The 18246-nt window shown below is 47.0% G+C and overlaps 1 pseudogene; it reads left to right on the top strand.

Moving 5' to 3' along the window:
• Nucleotides 1–9895: 9895 nt before the first annotated feature.
• On the top strand, nucleotides 9896–13113 carry LOC100774900 (annotated as a pseudogene).
• Nucleotides 13114–18246: the final 5133 nt, after the last annotated feature.

Below are 18246 nucleotides of genomic sequence, written 5' to 3'. Positions count from 1 at the left end.
TCAGTCTGCTAAATTTTTTAAGCCTTTTCGCTCTTGCTGAATTTTACCACTAGGTTTTTGCCTCTCTGTATTCTCAGTTAAAATGAGGGAGGTGAAGACTCTCCATCCTGATACTTAGTAACTCTCTTCATATGCATTCCAATCACTCTGCCCTGTATATTCTTTCTCATCCAGCTGCTCCTTAGTAGGCATGGAGGTTTCTGCTCTCCATTACATTCCTAACCAGTTTGGGGGCATATATTTCCCACTGTCCTGCGCGTATGTGAGGTCGCACCTTCCTTTCGCCAAGCCCCGGCATAACTCTGATACAGTTAAGGCGGTGGTTTCTTCGAGAGGGAAGGATCCTTTCAAAACTCTTAAACTCTACAATCTTCTGTACTTGCTTCTCCTTTGCTTCAGCTCTCCTGGCTATTAAAATATACCCAAGTAAATATACAATCATCTGACTAATAAGTCTCTGTCTCATATCTCTAACTACATACATTTTTATTCTCAAGGCTAACTTACTTCTCTTCATCATCTGGCTAATATTCCTCTGTTTCATATCTACAATTATCTGCATTTTTTACTCCAGAGTCTAACTCGTTATATTCACTTCTTTATCATCTGACTGTCATTTCTCACTCTCATATTTATACTTGTGCACATTTTCACTTTTAGCCTATGATCCATCTTTAGTTTTCTATCTGCTCTTAACAAGGTGGAGGTTCATGTTTTGTCTGGCACATGGAGTGTACTAGTTTTCTGTGCCACATCATGAATGACCACTCTTATTCACTTAATAAACTCACACTTGTCATCTTAGGTCCTGGGGGTCAGGAGTCCAACTGGCTGAGGCTCTCCTAGAGAGCACCAGGGTGTGACCATGTGGTTGCTCCTCTCTCCTCTGAGGCCCGATGACGACAAAGAATCCACCTCCCAGTTCATTTGAACTGCTGGCAGTACTCATTTGCCTGCAGTTGTGAGAGCAAAGGCCCAGCTTGTCACAGGTCACCCTCTGCTCCCACAGGCTCCTAATGGACCCTTGTTTAGCAAGCTTCCCAAATACACTCACTTTCTCATCAGCCAGAGAGTCTGTGGCAGCTGCTCAGGACATGATGCAATACACCCTTGGGGATATCCCTGCCACAGGAGCCACTCACACTCAAGGTATGAAACCATCAGGCAAAGGTCACTGTCCATTTGACTTCGTGCCATGGGGACATACCACATTCTGAAAGGCCATCTTTTGTCCACTGACCAGTATGAGCACTTTTGTACAAAATCAATTAAACAGAAGAGTGTGCACCCATTTCGACTTCATTCGTCTGTATGTCTGTTAGCCAAGAACATGTGGTCCTGATAACAAGTTTTAGACTAGTCAACTAACCAACTTGAAACCAGAGAATGAGTCTTCTTTTTTTTTTTTTTTTTTTTTTTTTTTTTGGTTTGGTTTGGCTGGGGGCTCACCCTGTAGCCAAGGCAGGGCCTGAACTGGAGATCCTCCTGTTTCTGCCTCTATTGTGTGACCTGCAGTTAGTTTAACGCTTTGCCAACTTGCAAGAAAGGATTCCTCCAGTCAAGCAGGCTTAGAGAGCAGTAGTTTTTAGAGATTGGCCCCTCCCCCCATCCTGGGTTGGGACCTCCTTCTGGGGGCTTGTTCTCAGAAGTTCTGTGAGGCCCTGATGGGATGGGAGCTATGGCTGGGCTCTAGACTAGCCACCTAAACCATCAGGCATCTGGAGAATACACAGCAGCCCAATGCCTGGTGCTAGGCCTAGCTCTGTGGAGATCTGGGTGCCCCTTAGAAATCTGCTCTGCCTTCAGCCAGGTTGACAGGGTGTCTGTTCCAGCAAACAGCAACCAATTCTGCTCAGACACATCTTGTATCCAGTACACATCTTGTATCCAGCTGCTTCCTGCCATCAGGAGTCAGGAAGATGCTGGCCAAGTAGGTGGCCAAAGCCACTGCTCATGAGGACAGGCCTTGTACACTGCTCTCGGCCAAGTGTCCCTGTGCTCCTGTGCCTATCTTGCATGCTGCCAAAATCCATGGCTGAAGCAAAGGGGAGTGACTTTGCCCCGGGGGCCCATAGCGGCCAGTCCAGGAGCCAAGTGGCCACTCTCCCATGTATCACATTCTAAGGCACTGGCACCCACAGAGGGGACCAATGAACACAACGGAATCCACAGCCGAGCAGGGGCCAGAACTAGGGTGTTCTTGACCAAAGAAGAGATGGCTTGTGAATGACTGGCAAGGGACTTCTACTGCTGGTAACCTAGTCATTCTTCAGTGATCAGAAGGCACCTCTGGGCTCTGGAAGCAGGAGGTTCTACTCTGGACAGATGGTGACAATTACAGAGCTTGGGAGAACAGAGGAAGAGGAATGAGGCTGCACAGGCCTGCAGCCAATAGGTGGATTACACCTTGAGCCTAAGGATTCTGGGAGTCCAAGAAGTAACTTGATCAGGTGCGTTTGTTATTTTAATTTAGTTGAACTATTAACTTTTTCCTTCCATCCTTCCTTCCTTCCTTTCTTCTTTTCTTTCTTCCTTCCTTCCTTCCTTCCATTTTTCTTTCTCTTCTTCCTTTCTCTCATTTGCAGTGCTAACAATAGAACCCTGAACCTCACACATGCTTCACAATCAAACATGCCCAGTTCACTGAGCATATTAATCAGAGTGGACAAAACCAAGAGTTAGCAACTAACCTCAGCAGCGCATTTAAATCTGGTCAATTATTTAAATCTGGTATTAAAAATGGTCAATATGAGCCGGGCGGTGGTGGCACATGCCTTTAATCCCAGCACTCGGGAGGCAGAGGCAGAGGATCTCTGTGAGTTCGAGACCAGCCTGGTCTACAAGAGCTAGTTCCAGGACAGCCTCCAAAGCCACAGGGAAACCCTGTCTCAAAAAACAACAAAAAGAATGGTCAATATGGTGGCACATTCCTAAATCCCTACCACTTGGGAGACTGAGACAGGAGAATCACAAGCTAAAGACCAGTTTGGTCTACATAGCAAGATCCTGTTCCTAAATAACTAAATACAGTCAAACCCAACAAAACATACTACTTCAGAATAGCTTCTTTGAAGCCACAACAGCATATAAATATTGTAACATTAATTCTAATTAGTCTTAACAATAAAAAACTAGAATCAGCTATCCGGGTAAAAGCTGAAAGATCAGAGAAGCCAGCCATTAGAGTTCTTACCTCTACCAAATCCTCAGACTGAAAATGCTGAGCTCCTGTCTATGTCCGCCTGTCTATGTTCCTCTCAATGCCCAGCCGTATCACTTCTTGTTTCCTCCTCCCTAGTGAAAAGTTTTTGCACCCCGATAAGCCGCTCTGCTGATGTAGCAATCCAAATCAGGCCAAATCAAACCTAATTAGGAAAAGTCCATGTTTAATGGATACAATGCTCCTGAGTGGCCTTCCAGCCCCCAGAGAGAGACCAGAAAACCACGAGTATGGAGGGATACAAATGGAGTCAGAGAGAGGTGAATAAGTAATTTATTAGGGGAAATGCTCACACAAGGGAACCAGCAACCAGGTTCGCACCCTGAGCAGGATGGACCCAGAAATGCTCAGCCTCTCGAGAGGGCCCAAGTGCTGGCCTCTTTAGCTCTTATACACCCTGCTAGTACCTGTGACCATGCCCAAATGGGCATGGTCAGCGGTACCTGTAATCAGGGTCTCTCCCTACACACAAGTCTGTTTTGGGGGGGGGGACACTTTAAATATCCTGTGGAATAGCCCTGGGCATCTCTGGGGGAGGGGTCATCATTTGGCAGACTTTCTGAGATGCAGCAGGGTTTAGAGAGACATAGGGGAGGGGGCTTGAATGGAACTTCAAGTGCTGAGACCAAAGGCATGAGATCCCAAGTGCTGGGATTCAATGTGTGAGCCACCACTGCCTGGCCTCTATGGCTAACTAGTGGCTAGCTCCAAACTCTGATCTCCAGGCAAGCTTTATTTGTTAGAGCACAAACAAAATATCACCACAAAATATGCTTAAAACTAAAATACAGAGAGGAAGTTTGACTAGAATGCTAAGCAAATATGGTGGTTTAGAAGAAAATGGCCCCCAAAGGAAGGAGGTATAGTCTTTTTGGAGGAAGTGTGTCACTGTGGAGGTGGGCTTTGGGATCTTTTTCTCAAGCTTCACTTAGTGGGACTTTCAGTTGACTTCCTGTTGCCTGAAAAATGTAAAATTCTCAACTCTAGCATCACATCTGCCTGCACGCTGCCATCCTCTCTTTCGTGATCATAATGGACTGAACCTCTGAAACTGTGAAGACATCCATATCCATGCAAATGCTCATCAAACAGTGACTTTAACAGAGGAATAGATCTGATGTACTGTTCTTTGCACCATCAACCTCTTTGCCTGGCCATTCCTGTCATTACCCAAATGGACCCATGTACAAAGTGGCCATGGTGAAAGAGATGGCAGTTGGTTATTCATAGACACAACAACATGGACTTCCACTCCCTAAGGCTGACCTGGCCACAGCTGCTGCTGAATGTCAGGTCTGCCAGCAAGAGAGACCAACACTGAACCCTCAGTATGGCACCATTCCCCAAGGTGACCAGCCAGCAACCTGGTGGCTGGTTGACTTCATTGGACCACTCCATCTGTAGAAAGGACAATGCTTTGTCCTTACTGGAGTAGATACTTATTCTGGTTGTGGATTTGCCTTTCCTGCATGTAATACTTCTGCCAAAACCACCATACATGCATGACTTACAGACTGCCTTATCCACTGACACAGTATTTCACACAGTATTATTACTTTTAACCAACGAACTCACTTCACAGCCAGAGTAGTGCAGCAGTGGGCCCAAGGTCATGGAATCCACTGGTCTTACCATGTTCCTTACCATCCTGAGGCAGCATCAGAATGATAAGAAGGCCTTTTGAAGATCCAGTGACAATGCCAATTGGATGGCAGTAGCCCAGAAGGCTGAAACAGGATTCTCTGGAAGGTGGTGTATGCTTTGAATCGATGGCAAATATATGATATGGTGTTGTGGGATATTTGCACACTGTGTGAAGATGTATTGCTGTGATTAGTGTAATAAAGACTAAACAGCCAATAGCTAGGCTGGAGGTATAGATGGACTTCCAGGCAGAGAGAGAACTCTGGGAAGAAGAAAGGTAGAGTTGCCAGCCTGACTTGGAAGAAGCAGAATGGGCATTACAGAGATGAGTGACAAAACATGTTAAGGCTGAGCTTTCATAATTAATAAGTCTCTGTCCCAACAAGAAAGTACTATTACAGATAGTTTCTCCCATAGCCAGGATTCATGAGTCCAAGAATCTAGAAATGGGATTGGTTCCACTCTTAGTTACCCACTAGGAAAATTTTTGCTTCCTGTTCCTGAGGCCTTAAATTCTGCTACCTAGAAGTTTTGAGTGATCACTTATGCCAGGAGACCCAACAAACATTCGTTGAACTGGAAGCTCAGACTTCCCCCTCATCATTTTTGGTTTCTGGTGCCTTAGATGTTCTTAGACAAATGCAAAAAAAAAAAAAAAAAAGGATGACAGTGTTGGGAGGAATGACTGATCTAGATTACCAAGGAGAAATTGGATTGCTTCTTCTCAATGGAAGGAAGGAAGATTATGTCTGGAGTACAGGAGATCTTTTAGGGCGTCTCTTGGTGCTACCATATTTTGTGATTAAAGTCAATGGGACACTACAACCTAATTCAGGCAGGATGACAAAAGGCACAGACCCTTCAGAATAAAGGTGTGGGCCACTCCTCCAGGAAAAGAGCCAAGACCTACCTAAGTTCTTATTTAGAATGGAGAATGGGTAGAAGAGGACAGTAGTTATACCAGCTAAGGCCACATGACCAGTTGCAGACATGAGGGTTATAATTGGCATGAGTATTTCTGTCATAGTTTGTTAAGAATGTGTTTGTGCCAGGTGTTGGTGGTGCATGCTTTTAATCCCAGCACTGGGGAGGCAGGGGTAGGTATTCTAGGACAGCTGGGGGCTACACAGAAAAGCCCTGTCTCAAAAAACTAAGACAAAACAAAAATAGGAATGCATTTGTGCAGATATTTGTGTTTTGTTTCCTTTTTGTCTTTATCTTATAATGTAGCATCAATTAAGATAATACGATATGATATTAATTGAGATAATATATTTAAGCTGAGACACTAAAAGAATGTCCCTCAAGATACATTGCCACCTATTCTGAGATATATATTGCATTTGCAGCTATCTGTACATGGTATAGTTACATCATGTTAGGCATAACTAGAACCTGGTTATTGTTTACATTTGGAAATTAAACATAACATTAAGAGATATGATTGTGCCAAGTTGGCAAGGGGTGGGCTTGTGATGGCTCATCTTGATTGTCAACTAGACCACATCTGGAATCAACTAAAACCCAAGGATCTGTGAGAGATCACTCTTGATTGGATCATGTGAGGTGGGAAACACCCACCCTAACCCTGGATGATTTGAGCCTGAAAGACCTTCTCTAAACTTAGGCACCCCTGCTGGTGGCAGCCTAGATAAAAGGACCCTGATCTAAATAAGGAAACTGCCATTTGCCTGCCTGCTTGCCTTCACTCCTGTGAGTTCATACACCCTATTGCTGTATCATTCCTTCACTGATACTAGAATCAACCTTTCAGGCTTCCAAAGGACCAGCAGCTCTCTAAGAATCCTTTAGGCCTTCAGTACAAGACTGGGACTGCTGAGACATCTAGTCTTGTAAATGAGTAGCTACCAGATTCTTGACTCCCAGAGTGGGTGTGATGGAAGTGGCATGATTTTATGTACAAGAGCCTGCCCCCACTCCCACCCCCCAAAATTGTGTGGTTTGTTGAAGGACATATGTAAACATGTATGTCAAGTCTAGACTCTTGCAAGGCACAGTAAATGGCTGACATGCTTCTTAGCACTTCTATACTACATGCCTTGCTTTTTCTAAATCAAATTCAATCTGTCTGGGGCTCCTGTTTGTCAAGGGTACAAAGGCCCATGCTAGATTCCTGTTGTGGTGGTTTGAATAGCCCCCATAGACTTAAGGGTTTGAGTGCTTGGCCCATAGATGGTGGCACTATTAGGAGGAGGTGTGGCCTTGTTGGAGGAAGTGTGTCGCTGTGGAGGCAGGCTTTGAAGTCTTAGAAGTTCAGGTCTGGCCTGGGTAACACAATTGTTTCTGCTACCTATGGATCAAGATGTAGAACTCTCAGCTCCTTCTCCAGTACCATATCTGCCTGCATGTTGCCGTGTCCTAACATGACAATAATGGCCTAAACCTCTGAGCTCTAAGCCACCCAGATTAAATGTTTTCCTTTATAAGAGTTGCTGTGGTGTTTCTTCACAGTAATAGGAACCCTAACTAAGACACTTGTCATGGCTTTTTCTGTCTGGGGCTATTCAATGGTACCATGGCCTTGCCACCCACACCCTACACATGGCCCTACTTTCCAGCAAAGGTATCCTGGGGGCGGGGGCTGCTGCTTAGACTAGAGAGGTCATAAGAAGACAGTATCTCTGGGTCACAGTAGTTACTGTTCAGGCTATCAAAGACAGAACACCCTCCACCATGCCACTCAAAGGTTAGCCACCATCACATGCTGGCCTAGGGTGCTTTAGATCTCCCCCTTTCTGAATCCAGCTGCTTGTGTTAGGTCTACCTTATCCTACTCAGTGCAGTCCTACCAATGGCGCCATGCTCACAGACAGCACTTTTCTGAGGACTTCTGCCTGACCTTAAAGGAGCTCACAGGCCTGACCTGTGCAACCTGGAGATGGAGAATGTGCAGTGGAACCCCCAAGTTACATAGTTCAGGAAATTATCTTGTCAGGTGTCCATAAGTGACAGTGTATTCAGACTGTCCTGGAGGGCTACTCTACCCCTGATATTCTGATTCCTTGTCCATGAGCCTGTAGTCTGGTCAGCATACCTGCTGGTCTGGCCTGGCAGGCACTGCATCAGCAGCAGAGAGCCACCGCCAGGGTAGAGCTTGCCTTGCTTAGCTTCACTGACCAGGCTCTACCTCACACACAAAGACTGCTTTTTCTTGTCTTTCCACACATCCTTTTGAAACAAAATCCAACATGCTCTTTCCAGCCACTTGCTTGTCCTTGCAAGCTGCTCGTGAGGGTGCTAGGTACAGACATTTTCCCTATAGACCATAAGGATGCTGCTGGCCTAGCTCCAACTGAGAGCAGAGGCTGTTCTAGAGTCTGAGAACGGGGAAGCACAGGGTGATCCATGATGGGGGATGTCCTGAATTCTGTGATCTTCTCAAGTATGAACCCGGCAAGTTGGCAAGGGGCACAAGCAAATCAGGTAACTACAGACTGGTGCCACAAAGTGGGGCTACTACAGATGGCAACTACAGATCCGTGCCTCTGTTGCACTCTGACCTGGTAGACAAATGGTTTGTCCGCATGTGCACAGTGTGCGGGTGAGTGAAAGACAGCTTGTGCCTGCCTGGCCTTTTGCACTAGGTGGAGATGCTACTACCCTCAACTCCAAGCCCATGCAGGCAGAGTGCCCCCTAGCTCTCTGCCATCATGTCTGCATCTTACTCACTCTATTGTTGGGGAAAAGCTGAGAGACAGGCAGGGATGACTCTCCAGGGAATTCAGCATTGGGCTGCCAGTGGAAGCTCCACCCCCACCCCCGCCTCCTTCCTCGGGATTTCTTGTGGAAACTGAGTGGCCTACAGAGGCCCAGGCAACTCTATCACCCTGGAAAGGGAGTGGTTGTTTTGCCCCTCCTGCTGGGTGCTGGCTGATGGCCAGCCCTGGTTTTCAATATTCTGCTGCTAAATGGGACCCAGATGTTACTTAGTAATCTGATGTCAACAGTGCGTCACAGGAAGTTGCTGTGGGTGGACAGAAGCCTCAAACTCCCAAACCCCACACAGTTTTGGGGGGCACTTATGACGTAGCAAGCTGTGGGTTTAGCTGGCCAAACTTCTGTATTATCAGTTTGGTGAAATGACTGCACAAGATGATGGGTAGGATCTCAAGCAAAGTGCTGGCATTACAGGTACATACAGCAGGCCCAGACAGCCTGACTCCATGTGCTATTAAATGTGTTCTTAATCTGAGACCTGCTCTCCATCAAGCTTGGGAGGGTCGGACTAGGGGAAGGGACATCCAGGAGCAGAGACTGGATGTCCCATGTCCTCCTGCTCTATGAACTCTGCTACGCTCTCTTCCTTCTACCCAGGTGTACTTTGAGCCGGGCATTCTGACAGCACCCAGGCAGATCCTCTTGGATGCCAGCAAAGCCCACTGTTCTTGAGAGCAACTTGCACCACAGTGGTCTGAAAAGCAGAAACTGGGCAGGGGTTGGGAGGAGCCATAGTTGAGATCTGGCTCCGCTGATTCCAGGCAAGGGTTCTTTCCCCCAGACTCTGGCAGGCATGGCTCTGGGAAAGGAGATAAACCAGAGGCTCTGTCCTGGACTGATGCCAGCACGGGAAGGAGAAAAAAGGAGAGAAGGAGCCAAAAGAGGCTGCAAGGGCCAGGAGCCCTTTCTAGTGGATTGGTGACTGTAACAGGGACAGGATCTCACTGAGTGACAGCCTGGGGACAGTGGCTCTGGAGGAAGCAAGGCATGCCGATTCATGATAATTATGTATTCCCAGGCTGGCTACTGGGTCAGATAAGGATGCAAAAAAGGACATTATAAGGGAGGGCAACTGTGGTATTTAAATAGGAGTGTATTTTATACAAGAATAGTGTGTCAATATACAGTTTCTTTCACTGACATCTAAATTGTAGCTGTGTAAGAAAATGTCCTGTTCCTAGAAAACACAGCTGAAGCTAAGGGTGATGACTCACAAGGCTTTAACTTACTTTCCAACAGCTCCACAAATAACACCATCAAAGTGTAGACACACTGGATATGGAAAATGGCAGCATGCCGACAGCTGGTGAGTTCAGATGGAAGATAAAGAAACACGCATTGAATTAGTGCAACTTTGCTCTAAGTCTGAAAACTTTCCAAGGAAAAGGGAGAAATAAGACAAAAGTAGTGTGAGCAGGTAGAGAAGTCAAGAAAGAGACAAGAGGGCAGGCCCGGCCTCAGAGAAGAAAGGGCCCTGCAGCTGGACAGGGCAGGAGACAGGCTACAGAAGGCAGAACCAGCAAGGGGTGAGCAGGTGGCTGAAGAACAGGAGGGGCTCCGAGGCTCAGGAGTGCAGGAGAGCTGAGGGGAGGAAGCCATCCTTCCAAGATCTCTCTGGTGCCTGAGTGGAGCCACTCTCCACCCCAACCTCTAAGCATAGCAGGTGTGAGAAGAGTCCTGCTTAGCATGGGGGGAAGCCTTTCCTAGGAAGGCAGAAAGGATTGACAGAAACAGAGGTGGTAAGAGCCAGGGGCCCTCTTGCTCCTGTCAAAGGTCTCCCCACCATGTGGCATTATCTGTCCCCACCCAAGATGTAAGCCCCCAAGATGCAATTACTCTTCATCCTTTCTTTTTGTTATTTTTTTTAATCCCCAGCACTGGTGGCTGGACTGCATGGTTTACCTGGGCAGAGACTTTATATAAGTCTCTGTGAAATATCCTGGGCGCCCACATGGCGGCGGGGCTCGGGCGGCTAGGCAGAAAGATTTACCGTTACAGTGATTTGGTCCACAGCAGCAGGGGCATGTGGCAGAGGATGTTCACATTACAGGGGCCAGGAAACAGAGAGAGAGGCAGGAGTTAGGTGCTATTTTCTCTTTTGTTTAATTTTTTGTGTGTATTACACTTACTTATAATGTGAAATAGCAATATGGAGTCAGGTATAGATATAAGGGTATTTATTTAGGAGGATCCTACTCACCAGAACAGCCTAGCCAGCAAGCAGGGAGCAAGGTAAGTAGGAGAAGAAGGGGGCCCCAAGTATGTGTCCCTCACTCTTAAACCTTCCTCACATCACCCTGACCACGCCCAAGCTGGTGTGGCCAGGCACACCTGTAACCAGCCCCAAGCAGGCGTGGTTAGGGTGTTCCCTACAAACTTGTGTGCATACACATACATGTGTGTGTACATGTGCATATGTGTATTGTGTGTGTGTGTGTGTGTGTGTGTGTGTGTGTGTGTGTGTGTGTACATGTCTGTTGGTTGGAGGACAACTTGCAGGAGTCTGTTCTCTTCTCTTACCATCTAAGTTCCTGGGATCAAACTCATGGTCATCAGACTTAGCACAAGTGCCTTTACCTGCTGAGCCCTCTCTTGGGCCTGTTTAAGATACTTGTACCCACTTGTCCCTCAGCCTCCTAAGCACTAGGATTCTAGGTATGTGCTGCCACGATAGGTTTTAGGGGCTAAGTGGAGGCTTCAAAGGCTCACTCTTGACTTATGTGGTTGTTTGAGTAAGAATGGCTCCTGTAGGGCCATAGATTTCAATGCTTGGTCAGTAGGGAGTGGCGCTACTTGGCAGGGATTTTAAATTGTGTTTTGTGGTTCTTGACCTACCTAATGCTTCGATCCTTTAATACAGTTCCTCATGCTTTGGTAACCCTCAACCATAAAATTATTTTTGTTGCTACTTCATAACTACAATTTTGCTACTATTATGAATTATAATGTAAATATATGATATGCAGGATATCTGATATGCAACCCCCGTGAAACCCCAAGGGGGTCGAAACCCACTGGATTATGTTGAGAACCACTGGATTAGGAGGTGCGGCCTTCTAGGAGGAAATGTCTCTTCCTGCCTCCTAGCTGCAGATCCAGATGTAGAACTCTCAGCTAGTCTGCAACACCGCCATGACAATGAACTAAACCCCTGAACTGTAAGCCAGTCACAATTAAATGTTTTCCTTTACAAGAGCTGCTGTGGTCATGGAGTCTCTTCATAGCAATGGAACATTGACTAAGATAACCTACTTTGCTTCTTAAAATTCCATGGAGGCATCCTAGCATCTGCTACTGGGGAACTGCTAAGTGTTCAGAACACGAGTCTGTGGAGAATGTCAGATTTAACATCAACAGCTGGGCAGTGAGTGAACTGACCCTGAGGCTGCTTGTGGGTAGAAGGCACTCATCCAGACCATCACAAGAGAAGTGATGGAAGCTTCACCCATTCTGTGTGGTCCAGGAAACTGAACAAAGTCAGAAGGAAGAGGTGAGACTCAGCCAACATCTTTGTCAAGAGGCAGGACAGCCCCAAACAGAAAGAAAGTGCTTGGTAGTGGGAAGTGGGGTCTCCTCCTTTTAAAAGTGAAGCTAGTGGCTTTACACACTCCTCTGCTGTGCCTGGGCTCCTGCTTCATGCAGGCTCAGACCTATAGGCTGTCTGGTGTCCTGCGAGGGGCTATGTTGTCACCACACTCCTGCTGAGGTCTCTCTAGGAGGACTGGCCACACAACTACCCCTGCAGGAGGCTAAGGGACTATAGCCCAGGGACCCAGAGCTAGGGAAAGGCTCTGTCTACACAGACCTGTCTGTGGGTGCCATCTGGTTGAGCTGGTTACCAGTGGACCCCATCATTGGCCCAGGCGGAACCACTATCTCCATATCTGCTACTATGGTTAAAAAAAAATATCCTGGCACACTGCTGAAACTCTTACCGCTGAGGAGCCAAGCGATGGGGGATCCCTGCCGGGCATCACTTTCAAACCGGAAGAAAAAAAACTGTCCACAGCAGCCTGGCACTCTTCAGAGGTGACACGGGTGTCAAATACGGCATGGTGGGACTGGAACCCATCAAAGTGGCCCTGAACGTGGAGCGCTTCCGGAAGTGGGCAGTGGTGCTCACAGACACCACAGTCACCAGTGTCCGACACTAGTGGGAGGTCACAGTGAAGCGCTCCCAGCTGTTCCGGATAGGAGTGGCAGATGTGGATATGTCCCAGGACAGCTGCGTCAGTGCTGACGATCGTTCCTGGATGTTCTCCTATGCCCAGCGCAAGTAGCACAGCATGTTGGCCAACGAGAAAGCCCCAATTGAAGGTATTGGGCAACCAGAGAAAGTGGGGCTGCTGCTGGACTATGAGGCAAAGAAACTGAGCATGGTGGATGTGAGTCAGATCGCCGTGGTCCACACACTACAGACGTATTTCTGTGGCCCAGTGACGCCCGAGTTTGCTCTTTGGGATGGAGAGCTGCTAACCCACTCAGAACTAGAAGTGCCCAAGGGGATCTAATGAGGCTGTTACCTAAGTCCCTTAATCATGGTTTCTGTTCAAAGGATCTAACGCTGTTTTACATTGTCTCAAGCAAGTGGTAGCTCTCACAATTCAGTTGGGAGCCCTTGTGCAATATTTTAGTCATCTTCCTCTGGCCCCTACTCTATGAAAGCTAGGTATATAGCCAAACTTTGTCCTCACATTACTGCCAGTTCCCTAGAGCATCAGGTGAATTTTCTCCTCGAGTTTCTTCCTTGGGTCCCTCTACTTGTACCCAGGTGACTTTTGTACCCAGGTTTCTTAGACTGCTCAGTCCTGGGTCCTGTCTTTCAGCCACTACCTCTCCTTCCTGTTACCCACGAGTAAACTTGTTTTGGGGGTTTACCAGCTTCTCCTGAGTAAATGCTTTCTACCTCTGGCTGGAGGAGTGGTGGCCTTTTCTCTGATGCACCTCAGATTCTTGGGTTCTGGCCCCCTCATTGCTGGATTGACTCAGTAGGGCAGCACCACAGATGTCGGCCCTACGCAGATGCAGCGATGGCACTCTGAGTCCATCTGCCTTCTCCTGCACACCTCTGATACCCAGCCAGTTTGTCATAACCATTGTGCCAGTTACAGCTATGACCAAAGGGGAAGAGACACTAGGGGGCTATGTAGAACTGTAGTGCCAGAAACTCTTACCTTTGAGAAGTTCCATCTACATTTCTGCCGCAGTTGGGAGATTCAGAGAAGAGGGGAGTTCTACATATGTAACCCATTTTAGAGCCTGTTCAGACCCCAAATTCCCACCTCACCCCCTTGGTCACAGAATATACTTAATTAAAACAGTATTTGGGGTTGAGGGAAACCTGGTAAAAGAGATGGATATGTATGTGTGATATATATCGTTTGGACTATCTGACCCCAATGGTTCTGTCTTATTCTATTATCTATGATGGTGATGAAACTGGATATCCTTAGGGGAGAAAGAGAATGACTAGATTTAGCAAAGAAAGAAAAATTCATCTAATTAAAGTGTATTTGAACACACACACACACACACACACACACACACACAATCCTGACAAAAAGCAACTTAGGGGAGAAAGGGTTTATTTCAACGGGTTTATTTCAACTTCCAATTCCTGGTTATAGTCCATCATGGCGGAGAGTCACTGGCAGGAACTAGAAGCAGTTAATAGCGGTGAGGAATGAATGCATGTATGCTTCCTGCTCAGCTAGCTGCCTTGCTTGCTCACCTATGTTCTGCTTGATCTCTGCATTCTGATAAGGTCATGACTCTCACAGTGAGCTGGATCTTTCCACAGCAATTGATTTAATTAAGTTCAGCCCATGCAGGCATAGCCACAGGGCAATCCAATATAGACAATTCCTCATTGAGGCTCTCAGCCCAGATCATTCCCGGCTGTGTCAAGTTGACAAAGCTGACCATCATAACCCCTCGTAGAGGACTGGCAGCATGCCCTCTCAAACTTTGGTTTCCTCATTTGTACAAAGGAGACTATAAGATAATGCAAGGCAGACAGTAACAGTGGGAGCTTGGGATCACATTGGGACAGGACTGTGGTAAGTCTGTTTCATTACTTCCTAGTCTGTGAAATGGGCATGGTGTTGGCACAAGCCAGGGCTGCTGCTGATGGCCCTGACACTGACCAGCACTGTGCTGTGTGGCATTATGGCACAAATAATGGTCCTTTGTAATCTCTGAGGGCAGTGTACATTGTTATTAATATTAAGCCATAAGCTTGAACCTTTTAGGAAAGAAATCTGAGGGTGGTGGCTACCCTCAAGGACCCCAACCTGGTAGCTCTGCTATCTGAGAACACTGCCAGGTCTAGGAGGTGGGGGAAGGACAGGCAAGCTCCAGGGGGAGCTCAGATCTGGGTTGTCCCTTCCTAGTAGGTTGCTCCTCTCCTGAAGAGGCCTTGTCCCACCCCAGCAAAATGGTAAGAAACCCTGTCCTGGCCAATGATATGCAGGAGCTTTTCCAGGGTGAGGAAGATCATCAAAACAGGCACGGCTGTTATTGCTTGCTGTCTAGTGCTGGGATAAACACCATAACCCAAAGCAACTTGGGGCAAAAAGAGATTACAGTTCCTCTCAAAGTTGGCGCCGGAACTAAAACAGAGGCCGTGCTTACTGCTTACTGTCCCTAGCACTCTCAGCCTGTTTTCTCACACACCCCAGGACCACCTGCCAAGGGTGGCACCACCCACAGTGGGTGGACCTTCCCACATCAGTTACTATTGAAGAAAATGTCCCCAGGGACTTGCCTACAGGCTGTCTGATAGAGGCATATTCCTAGTTGAGGTTTTCTCTTCCCAGATCACTTAAGCTTGTGCCAAAGTTGACAAAAACTAAACAGCAGGGTGAAAGGTCATGATGGCTCAGAGACTAAGTCAGGATAATACAAGTCCATGCTGGGCTACAAACAAGACCCCATTTCAAACAACAACTTAACATACACACACACACACACACACACACACACACACACACAGAAGGGGGTGTCAGCCAGCCAGCAGCCACGAGGAGATGCAGGACACATGCTGTCTAAATGTATTTCAGCATCCTAGAACAGGAGGACCTTTGGGAAACCTGTACCATATTGGTTCATTATCGTGTGAGTCACTGAGAACAGGAAAGAGAATGTGAGAGGCCTCATGGGAACCAGTGCTAGTGCAGCAAATGTTCTGCAAATCTAAATGTACCCTCAAAACCAAAATATTTACTTTAAAAATGTATTGATAAAACAAGTGATCACAGAAAGGGTGTTATTTCAGGAATAGCAACAGTTTAGAGACCTTTATTTTACTTTTCTTAGAATTTTTAAAATTTTTTAAAATTGTATTCTATGAGTATGAGTGTTTTGCCTGCATGTTTATATGTACACCGTGCACATGTCTGGTGCCCGAGGAGGTCAGAAGAGGGCTTTGGATCACTTGGAACTGGAGTTACAGGTGGTTGGGAGCTGCTGTGTGGTGCTGGGAATTGAACCTGGGTCCTCTGCAAGAGCAGCCAGTGTTCTTAACCACCGAGCCATCTCGCCAGCCCCTAGAGGTTTTTATCTTTATACCTTTAAAAAATCTCAAAAACTAAAAAATCTCTTGTTCTTTTGGCTGGAGAGATGGCTCAGTGGTGAGAAGAGTGTGTTCTCAAAGAGGACCTGAGTTCAGTTCCCAGAACCCATGTCAGGATCTGCTACCTAAATGCTCCCCAAGCTCTCACAACATGTAAGCCCAGCTCCTGGGGATACACCTGCATATACCCCCACACATACATGGAATTCAAAATAAAATAAAATGGAGGAAGGAGGCCGACAGGAGGGAGGGAGGAGGGAGGGAGGGAGGGAGGGAGGGAGGGAGGGAGGGAGGGAGGGAGGGGAGGGAAACAGGAAACAACCACAAAGCTCAGAAGCAAACAGTCACACCTGGCAAGCCATGGCAACTGGGTAGATGCAGGGCATCCTGGGCACCTCCTTAGGGAACAGTCTCAGAGGACTCAGAGGAGCAGGATCAGAAAGCTGGGATCCCCTTAGGCCTGAACTGTAGTGATCAACATTGGGGAGGGATGATCTGTCTGGTCCAGGCGACCTGAGAGAGAGTGTGTGGGTTGAAGAAAGAAATACATGACAAAGGAGATAGCATAGGGAGGGTACCGGGTGAAGAGCAGGCTCAGCCCCAAGTTTATTACTCAAAGCTCTTTTATACCCCAGTCAAAAGGGGGGAAGGCAAAAGACTTCCTCACCAAGACACAAAGAACAAGCAATCACAATTACCTTCTCAATACCCAAAACATAAAGTAACCACACCCTAAACCAAATATCCTGTTAAGGTAAGGCATCCATTACTCCTTATGCCAAATATCCTGTTGTTTAATCTTGAAAGAGCAATAGTGGGTTTGAACTCTCTGACCTTAAGTCAGGATGAAGTGGAGTTATTTTTATGGACCCGGACACTGAATCCTCCAACCTGTGTCAGGTCCCACTGTGTCACCAAACATGTCACAAAGCAATTTAAAGAGGATGGGTATCCTGGTTGATGATTCAGGGGATAAAGTCCATCACCACAAAGAATGGTAATGCAACTAGCTCTTGCTGTGTTGGAAGGGTCCCAAGGTGGCTTGCTCACATTTCTGTGCATCAGAAAGCAGAGACAGGGCAGGAAGAAACTCTACAGCACTGCCCTCCTCTGTTGAGCTGCCTCATCTCCCATTCAGCAACAAGGCTGAATTTGTAGCCTGTTTGGCCTGGCCTTGTCTATTCTTAAAACAGGTTGGCTCCTCTCTGACCACAACTACCCTAGCAGCGCTCTCTCTCTCTCTCTCTCTCTCTCTCTCTCTCTCTCTCTCTCTCTCTCTCTCTCTCTTCCAAATAGCTATTCCCTCTGTGTGTCTCCCAGATTATATTTTTATGTGTACCAGTGTTTACTTACCTGTATATATGTGCACTATGTGTATGCAGTGCCTGGGAAGGCCAGAAGAGGGCATCAGATCCTGTGGAAATTGAGTTGTGGATTGTTGTGAGCCTCCCTGTGGGTGCTGCAAACTGAACCTGAATCTCCTGCAAGAGCAACAAGAGCTCTTAACCACTGAGCTATCTCTGCAGCCACTTTCACCCAACAATCTCACCTCCACCAATTGCTTTTCATTGTTTCTTTGTGCCATTGTCCCTCCTGCCAGAGGGAAATTTCTCATATAAAATAGTCATCTACTTTTTTCTTTTTCTTCTTCTCCTTTTTCTTTTTTTAAATAGAGAATCATTTTGTAACCTGAAACTCAATGTGCAGCCTGGGCTGGCCTGGAACTACACTTCTGCTTCATCCTCACACATGTTGGGATATGGACATGAGCCACCATGCTCAGATCCATCCTTTTTCCTTCTCTTCAGGCCCTCGGGTTACAAACGGGGATTTATTAGAGTACTGTGTGAGATGCTTGTCTGTCTCCTGGCTGTCTGGAAAGCTAGAGGATCTAATAGCTGTTCTGCTCAGGAGGCATCAGAACAAGAGCAATTGGTGATGCAGCCCCACCCAGAAGATGAAGGCTGGAAGACTCTGAGAGCCACTGCCATAGGGCTGTGCTGAGAGGCTGGAGGCTCGAGAAGTGGCATCCACGAACAACAGCAGCACTGTGGATGAGCTTTCTGCGAAA

This window comes from Cricetulus griseus, chromosome 3 (assembly GCF_003668045.3).
Source record: "Cricetulus griseus strain 17A/GY chromosome 3, alternate assembly CriGri-PICRH-1.0, whole genome shotgun sequence".
Classification (NCBI taxonomy): domain Eukaryota; kingdom Metazoa; phylum Chordata; class Mammalia; order Rodentia; family Cricetidae; genus Cricetulus; species Cricetulus griseus.
Note: the sequence above shows the minus strand (reverse complement) of the source record. Positions and strands in the feature narration are given on the sequence as shown.